The sequence below is a fragment of the Panthera uncia genome, chromosome B1 (assembly GCF_023721935.1).
Source record: "Panthera uncia isolate 11264 chromosome B1, Puncia_PCG_1.0, whole genome shotgun sequence".
Lineage (NCBI taxonomy): Eukaryota > Metazoa > Chordata > Mammalia > Carnivora > Felidae > Panthera > Panthera uncia.
In genome coordinates, this window is record NC_064811.1 from 165,087,400 (window position 1) to 165,095,221 (window position 7,822).

A 7,822-nucleotide genomic window follows, 5' to 3' on the forward strand; every position below is an offset into this window, starting at 1 on the left:
CCATGGGGATACCGGCACAGATTTTTCATGGACTGCATTTTGAGAAAAAGTGCTCTAGGAATTCTTAAATTCACTCATGGGTCAACCAAGAGCATCAAAGTCAAATCTTTGAGTAATTATCTCATTATTTTGGTGGTTTACACTTCATGATGTCATTGGCACACTGGGAAGATGCCATACACAGTGTCTGTATAAATTTGATGCTTTCCTCATTATTACAATTTCCTAAATGCTATCAACTTATCATTGTATATTTCTGTGGAGATCTCTGGTAGGATTTTTATGCATCTCAAATCAGAAAAAGTCATGTTGCTCCTAAGCAACTTTCCAAAAACCTTCAAACAGTATTAATCCTGAAATTATTTTCCTCTCCATACTGACCACAAGAAGACAGAACCCTGACTTTACGTCTAATCTCTAGAATCATTGAGAATATAGGCTATGCATCTGTGGCCAAATGCTACTTTGGATGCTTTTTGTGATTCTCCAGTCAAACCATACTAGCACATCTATTTGCTACCTTTGGAAAGCATTGTTATAGCAAGAAAACAAAAAGAAACAAAAAGTGTTAAGGCTCAGCTTACAAGCTTCAGAATCAGCAACTGAGACCCACAGCAGAGAAAGCAAATGAGAGGATGCACTTTTAAATCTCAAAATCCTGACATGGCAGTATGAAATGCCACAGCCCTAAAGGAATCATGGCTAAAGTTTATGCTATAAATAATAAATTTGAAAGTAACTGATAAAGTGCCACACTACCTTTTTCTGTCAAGCCAATATTTCCACAGCCCAGAGGATGGGAATGTATGGCAAGAAGCAGAGAGGAGCAAAGAATGCAAACTGGTGGCTGTCCAGACTCAGAGTCCTGCAGCCCCTTCTCTGTCCCTAAGCCAGTAGGATTGTGGATCCAAAAGAAGCAGAGACTTGGGTGTAGCCTCAGAGGAGCTTTCCCTGTAGGGTCCCCTACCTCTTACGCCAGCCTGCCCATGTAGCACCTCAGAAGAAAGGGCCTGGGACAGTCCCCTGTGCTCCTTGCAGTCCCAGAATGTTGGAGAAGAGGGCCTCAAATGTTCCAATCCTCCATTCTCAAATGTAGTTGATGGAGGCCAGTGAACGCAAAGAGGGATGGTGGATCAGACAACAGGTACACTGGCTAATCCTAGCACACATGGAAATCAGAGACTAGATGGAAACACCTCACAAAAGGAGGGATTGCTTTCTCAGGCCACAAAAACAAGGATACAAATAAGGCAGTTCAAGGTTTCCAAGCCCATTGGGTTTTTCTCCCTTCTATGCCTTTTCCTACTGGGGTGGCCTCTGCCTTCTGGGTGCCGGAGGCATTGTCTGTGCCAGTTCAGGCTGCTATAATGAAATCTCATAGACCAAGTGGCTTAAACAACAGGCATTAACTTTGCACAGTCCTCGAGGCTACAAGTCCAAGACCAAGGTAGATGTGGTTCTTGGCAAGGGCCCTCTTCCTGGCTTGCAGACAGCCATCATTTTACTGTATCCTCACATGACCTCTTCTTTATGCAAGCATGCAAATAGAGAACTTTGGTCTCTATCTCTTGTGAAGACACGAATCCCATTGTGGGGGACTCCACCTTCACAACCTCATCTAAACCTACTCCCAAAGGCCCCTCCTCCAAAAACCCTCACACTAAGGATTAGGGCTTCAACATATGAATTTGCAGGAAACACAAACATCCAATCCATGTTGTGTCAGGGCTGTACCTGGCCCAGGTCACCAATTACACTGGTTAAATCTCCTGATGCCCCATCACTCCTGCCGTGTTCTCTCCATCACTCAGCACTCCTCATGGCTTCACTGCAGCCAGTGCTTCTCCTGGAATGCTCACAGTGCCTCACCTTCATGCTGCTCCAGTTTCTCAGCCTGTGGAAGTTATGTCTTATGGGATTGGACAGTGGGACTGCCCATTCTTTCTTTCCAGAAGTTCTGCCCAATGTCCTTCAGGACTTCAACTTTTGATCCTGAACAACTATTTTCTCTCAGTTATATATTTCAAAGATTTGTGCTGTAATGCCAACACTGATGTAGGCATTGACAGTTTCTGCATTTCTTTTTTTAATATTTATTCTTGAGAGAGAGAGACAGAGACAGAGTGCAAGCACGGGAGGGTCAGAGAGGGAGACACAGAATCTGAAGTACGTTCCAGGCTCTGAGCTGTCAGCATAGAACCCGACGTGGGGCTCAAATTCACAAACTGCTAGAACATGATCTGAGCTGAAATCGGACACTTAACCAACTGAGCCGTCCAGGTGCCCCTCTGCATTTCTATTTGTAAGATGGCTGACTGAGGGGAGCAAGATAAGCCAGGGCAGCCTGGTGCACACTGGCAGAGGGGTTCCAGGGATAAGACACAGAACAACCCATGCTTCCACACATATGCCAGGTACACATCTCTGAGCACCAGGCTTACCCTGCCTCCATTATTCTCTTTCTTTTACCCTGACCTCTATAGAGTATTCTCTTGAGCTGTGTGTGTGTGTGTGTGTGTGTGTGTGTGTGTGTTTCAGAGAGATTTTGTTCAAATCTTTTGTAGATTAAAGTGAGATGCAGATAATAAAATGTAACATGTCACGGCTGGGCAAGGGGTTCGCTAAGATGTAGCTATTAATTATCTGCATTTTACAGATAATTAATGGTCGGTGTCCACTAAATACTGGGTATTTTATTATCTCCATTTTTACAGCTGAGGAAATGAATAATCCAAGAGTTTAAGTGACTTAAACTCCACATGATACAAGTAATATTTCAGAGAACCAGAACTCAAAATTAGACCTCTTCTGCCTCCAGACCCTATGCTCTTTCCCCTGTAACACACTGTTTCTTTCTAATACTTTTTCAAGTGATTTTACATTCAAGCATCCAGTGGGTTATTATACTTGGGTACCAGGGTGTTAAGATGGATCTTCAAGTGATGTTTCTAAAGAACTTTGAATCTCCCAGGTGAAAATTCTCATTGAAAACAGCTGTATTGTCAGCTCTTAATTATTGGTGACAGCGAGAGGCAGGGATAGAGCAGTTGGATGAGATTCATAATTAATCACCTTCTCTGAGTCAAGAGTTTCAACCTGCTTCTTCCATAACTTCTCCTGCTGAAGCTGCCCACAGGGAGAACCTAGTTTCCTCAGAGGCTGAACTCCCAAGATGTGAGCTTGGGAGAGTTGTCATGATCAGACATCTGCATTAATGTGGCATCAGAACAGCAATCCAGAAGAACAAAGGAACACAAGCAGCTAAAGACGAGATTTTAACCAGAAAGAAATGCTCAAATCAAAGTTGTGGGTCTGCTCAGACCCCACCATTACCATTCACTATTTTACTGAGTCTACATCACCCTTCTTGGAGAGGAGACAGGAGAGGAGAAGAGAGGGGTCATCAAGGATGACTGTCAGACAATCTGAAAAGAGACAGCAATCCTTTAGATTGGCAAGGTTTATCACTTACTTTTTAAAATACTGGGGGGTTTTTTTTTGTTTGTTTCTATTTGGGGAGTTATTTGGCCAATCTCCATTTTTGTGTCTAGAGCTCCAAGGACAAGTGGGAATGATAAAGTGAGCAAGAAACTTTCTACTTTGTGGTAGAAGTTATATTCCCACAGCCTCAAACATTTACTTAGTACCTACTATGTGACAGGTAATGAAATGCATTGATTACTGCAAACATAAGGGCGGCCACACACCCTCTGACCTTTTGCATCAGAGCATCCAGAGAAGTCAAAGTCATTCAAGAAGGAAAAATGTAAGGCGTGGACAAAGAAGCAGGAAGCCACAGGGCATTCTAGTACTAAAACCATATGTCTGCTTCTTTCTCCGATGGAGAAGCTCATGAAGTGTCTGCCTCTGCACTTAATCAAAAGCATTAGAATTATGAACAATCCTATAACCCTTTGACAGCTTCCCAGTGTAACCAGCTAACTCCAGCATATGAGGTTAAGTTGGACGAAACCTATCTGAACCGATTATGATTTCATGGCACTGCTATGAATGTAAGAGTAACAAAAGCAAAAAGACCCAGAGTTCACCAGACCCACCAGACCCCAGATAGAGTCCTACCTTTCAGATGCTCCTCACTTACTGGTCTCTGAAATTTCTAAGGCTTCAGAAGAGTCCCCATTTTCTTTATTTTTAGATCTGCCCTAGCATGAGTGTTTTTGACCTTCCATCTCTGTGATCTTAGAGCCAGAGAGTCCTCTTCCTGCTTCATCCTGGCCACCCACGTGATTGGAAACCAGTTCTGAGGTTGGCATAAGGAAGCTTGGGTTTTATCTCTCTGAAATAAATTGAAAGGATGGAACGAAGGGAGGGAGGGAGGGATAAAGGAAGGAAATAACATAAATAAAACATTGAATGAGGCAGGTAATTACAAAGCTTCCCCTAAAACACAACCATTTGCAAACCTCTATCAAATGGGAACACAGAGTTTCTCTGGAAGAGGAAGAGGACGCAGGTGTATATGCTAACTCAGTGCCTAGAATCTGGATTCCAGTGGAGCAGATCCCACTTCTGGCTAGCTTTTACTGGGTAGCTGAAAAGTGGAGTCCAGATTATCTTAGCAACTACCCTGAGATCTTCTTTCCCCAAGAAAAAAGGCCAAATGTTGTGTCCCCTCTTATGGACACTGATATTGTTGATTAGGGATTCTAACCCAACACTGTCATAGTGTATCCCCACATGGACCTAGGCTCTGGACCAGAAAAAAAGAGATATCTCTATCAATAAAAGAGAAGGTGTTGGGACAGGGACAGCAGAGAGACTGCGGGGGTGGAGAAGGGGTGGTGGACAAAGGCAGGCCTTGGAGAGGGCTCAGAAGATTTACAGGACTAGGAGGGGACAGAGATTTATAGATTCTGAGAGTACCAAGGATCCATTTCTTACTCTTTCACATGCCCTGGAGATGTCAGGACCTCAGAGGGCATTGTCTCTGTGGGCATGTCTAGGTGATGAGACCCTACAAACAGGGTGCCCGGTCATCCTGGCTGGCACAGGGGCAGCTAAGCCTCAAGGGACTGTGTGGGTGTATAAACCAGACATGTTCACATAAAGACCAGGGCATGTCCAGCAAGTATTCTGTACTTGTTAAGATTCCATGACTCTTCTAACTCAAGGAGAACAGAGAGTCGGGGGGGAAGGAGCCCCAGTTACAGCTAAGATTGAATTTTCTATTGGCCTAACAGGATGTGGGCTCAGAATAAGTGAAATTAGAGTTAGGGGAAGGAAAGCTCCCCTTATTTCTCATGTTGTATGAAAAGTAAAATTCATACCCACTGGAGCTGAGCTCTGCCCCACCCACAGCCCACACCTGACTTACACTCTTTGCCTAAGTCCCTCACTGCGTTGGCAGCATCCCCATGGAGTCTGACCTCAGGAAATGCCCACAGTTCTACAGCTCAGCCTGCTGGATCCCAGACTTTGCAAGGCAGATATGCCTTTAAAATGCATGAACCAACACTAGTTAGAAGTTAATATTTCATGGATTAATCCCTTACTGTACTGCAGCTTTCCAATGTCAGAGTCTCAAAGCTTTGTCTTGAATGCTGTCCAGCCTCCTCAGGTCCTCCTCTCTGAGCTGGCGCCGAGTGTTCAAAAGCACTTTCCCATTTCAGCCACAGTTCCTGCCTCAAAACTGCAAACTGCAGTCCTCAGAAGAGCTTTGTTTTGTCCCCATATTTGTCATTTGCAAGGATTGAATCTGATATGTGATTATAAAATAATGAGACTGACTTTTACACAAATCACAGACATTATGAATCCAGATGAGTGCTGGCCTTCAAAGATGTCACCTTGGGAGGCTGGCCACATACTCCAGTGAGGCTGCCACCCAGACACCACGACTGGAATTTCACTATGGAAACTGCCTGCAGGGACAATTAGCCAATTACAGTAGAAAATAGAAAATCAGTCCCACCACTCGGTGGCACTCATGGCTCTCAAGTATGATTCACTGTTTGTGGGTCACCCTCCCCTGGTAGCTTGTGTCCTCCTTCAGGGCATGTGTCTTATTCATTTTTGCAGTCCCTAGGCAGTGCACACAGCCCAAGCATACAGGAGGCCCTTCATAAATGCTTGGTAAATAAACAAGGATCCTCACTGGCCCAGTGCATTTTTAACTGCCCCATTTCCCCCATCTTCTACATTGAACACTCATTAGTTATCTATAGCCTCCCTTTTTTGCTGCTTAAGTCACAACAAAAAATACCTAGGGAGGGAGCTAGAGTTGACCATAAGCTAAGCAGGACTGAGGTTTCTGTATCCACTGGGATAGGCTAGGTAACCAACACACCCCAAATGCCAATGGTCTAAAGCAGTAAAGGTTAATTGCTAACTCTTTGCAAGAATATAAAGCCTGGAGCAAGGGCGGGAACTCTGCTTCACGTGGCCATTTCTCAGTTGCACACCCACCCAGGCCAACAGAGACTACCATGCTCTTGACAGGGACTTTAGGGTTCACACAATGTGGGAGAAATGAAGAGACCAGAGATGTTCACACCGACAATTAAATTCCCTACCTGGAAATAACATATAAGCTCCACACCCGCAACCCACATGGCCCACTGGTCTCATAATCCCATTGCAAGGAGGGACAAGAGAGTAATTGGAATTCTCCTATGTGCCTGTAAAAGAAGAGGACAAGATCAAGATATGGGTAAGTGTTAGAATTCTCTACCACAAATCAAATCTGTAAGTCAGCAAAAACAGATCAATGAGAGCACATGTGATGCATTGTTACATTAATGGCCCCTCCATGGATCATGACTCCCAGAATCTGTTCCCTTGCTTAATTCACTTTCACATTGACTTTAAGCTTGGCCATGTGACTTTCCTTGGCCAATGGGACATCAGCAAATGTGATGCTTGCACCCTGAGGCTTGCCCTCTTGGAAGTCTGCCACTAGCATGTAGAAAGATTGAGCTTTCTGCTGGAGAGAACACACAGAAAAGAGTGGAGGCACCTCAGTTGACAGCCCCAGCCAACTGGAAGATATGCATGAGGCCATCTCCATCAGCCAGCCCCCAGATGAGCTGATGGCTGGGTGCAAGCATATGATTGAACCTAGCCAACATCATGTTGGACAGAGATAAGCCATCCAAGCTAAGCCTGTCCAAATTACTGAACTACAGAAGAGTGAACAAATAAATGGCTCTTGTTTGAAACTGCAAAAGTGTGGACTGATTTGTTGCCAGCATTAAAAAACTGGTAAAGCCATTCATATCTAGAACAGGGGTGCTGCTACAACAAAAAATTTAAAACATGTGTTGGCTTAAGGACAAGACAGCAGACAGGAGATGGGAATGCAGTGAGTAGGTTATTAGTAAAGACTGGAGAAATGGTGGGCCATCTTCCAGTGTGTGCTAGAAAGGTAGTGAGGAGACTGTCACTAGAAGCTAGAGAAAGGACAGCCCATGTTATGCAGTCACAGAATCATTGGCAGAAATGTTGTGTGTTGTAACTCAAAAGATATAAAGTATTTAATGAACCTATGAATCTAGAGGACATTTCTAGACATAATGTAGATAGCTGCAGTTGGATATTTCTGTTCTGTGTGATAAGATCCTGTCAAAGAGGAATAAGCTAAAGAAGATACCATTCCATATTCAAGCATATTTCTGAAGAAATGTAGAGAAATAGAAATTTCTGGTTTAGAACAAATTAAACCATTTTCATCCCTTGTATATCCAGCCAAACAACGATTCTCAAGGAGGAAATAACCTCATCATAAAGATCAAAGATATGTTTGTAAGACCTCTGAAAGACAATGCCTGGGAGACCCTCTTAGCCAGATGAAAAGGGAGTCTGA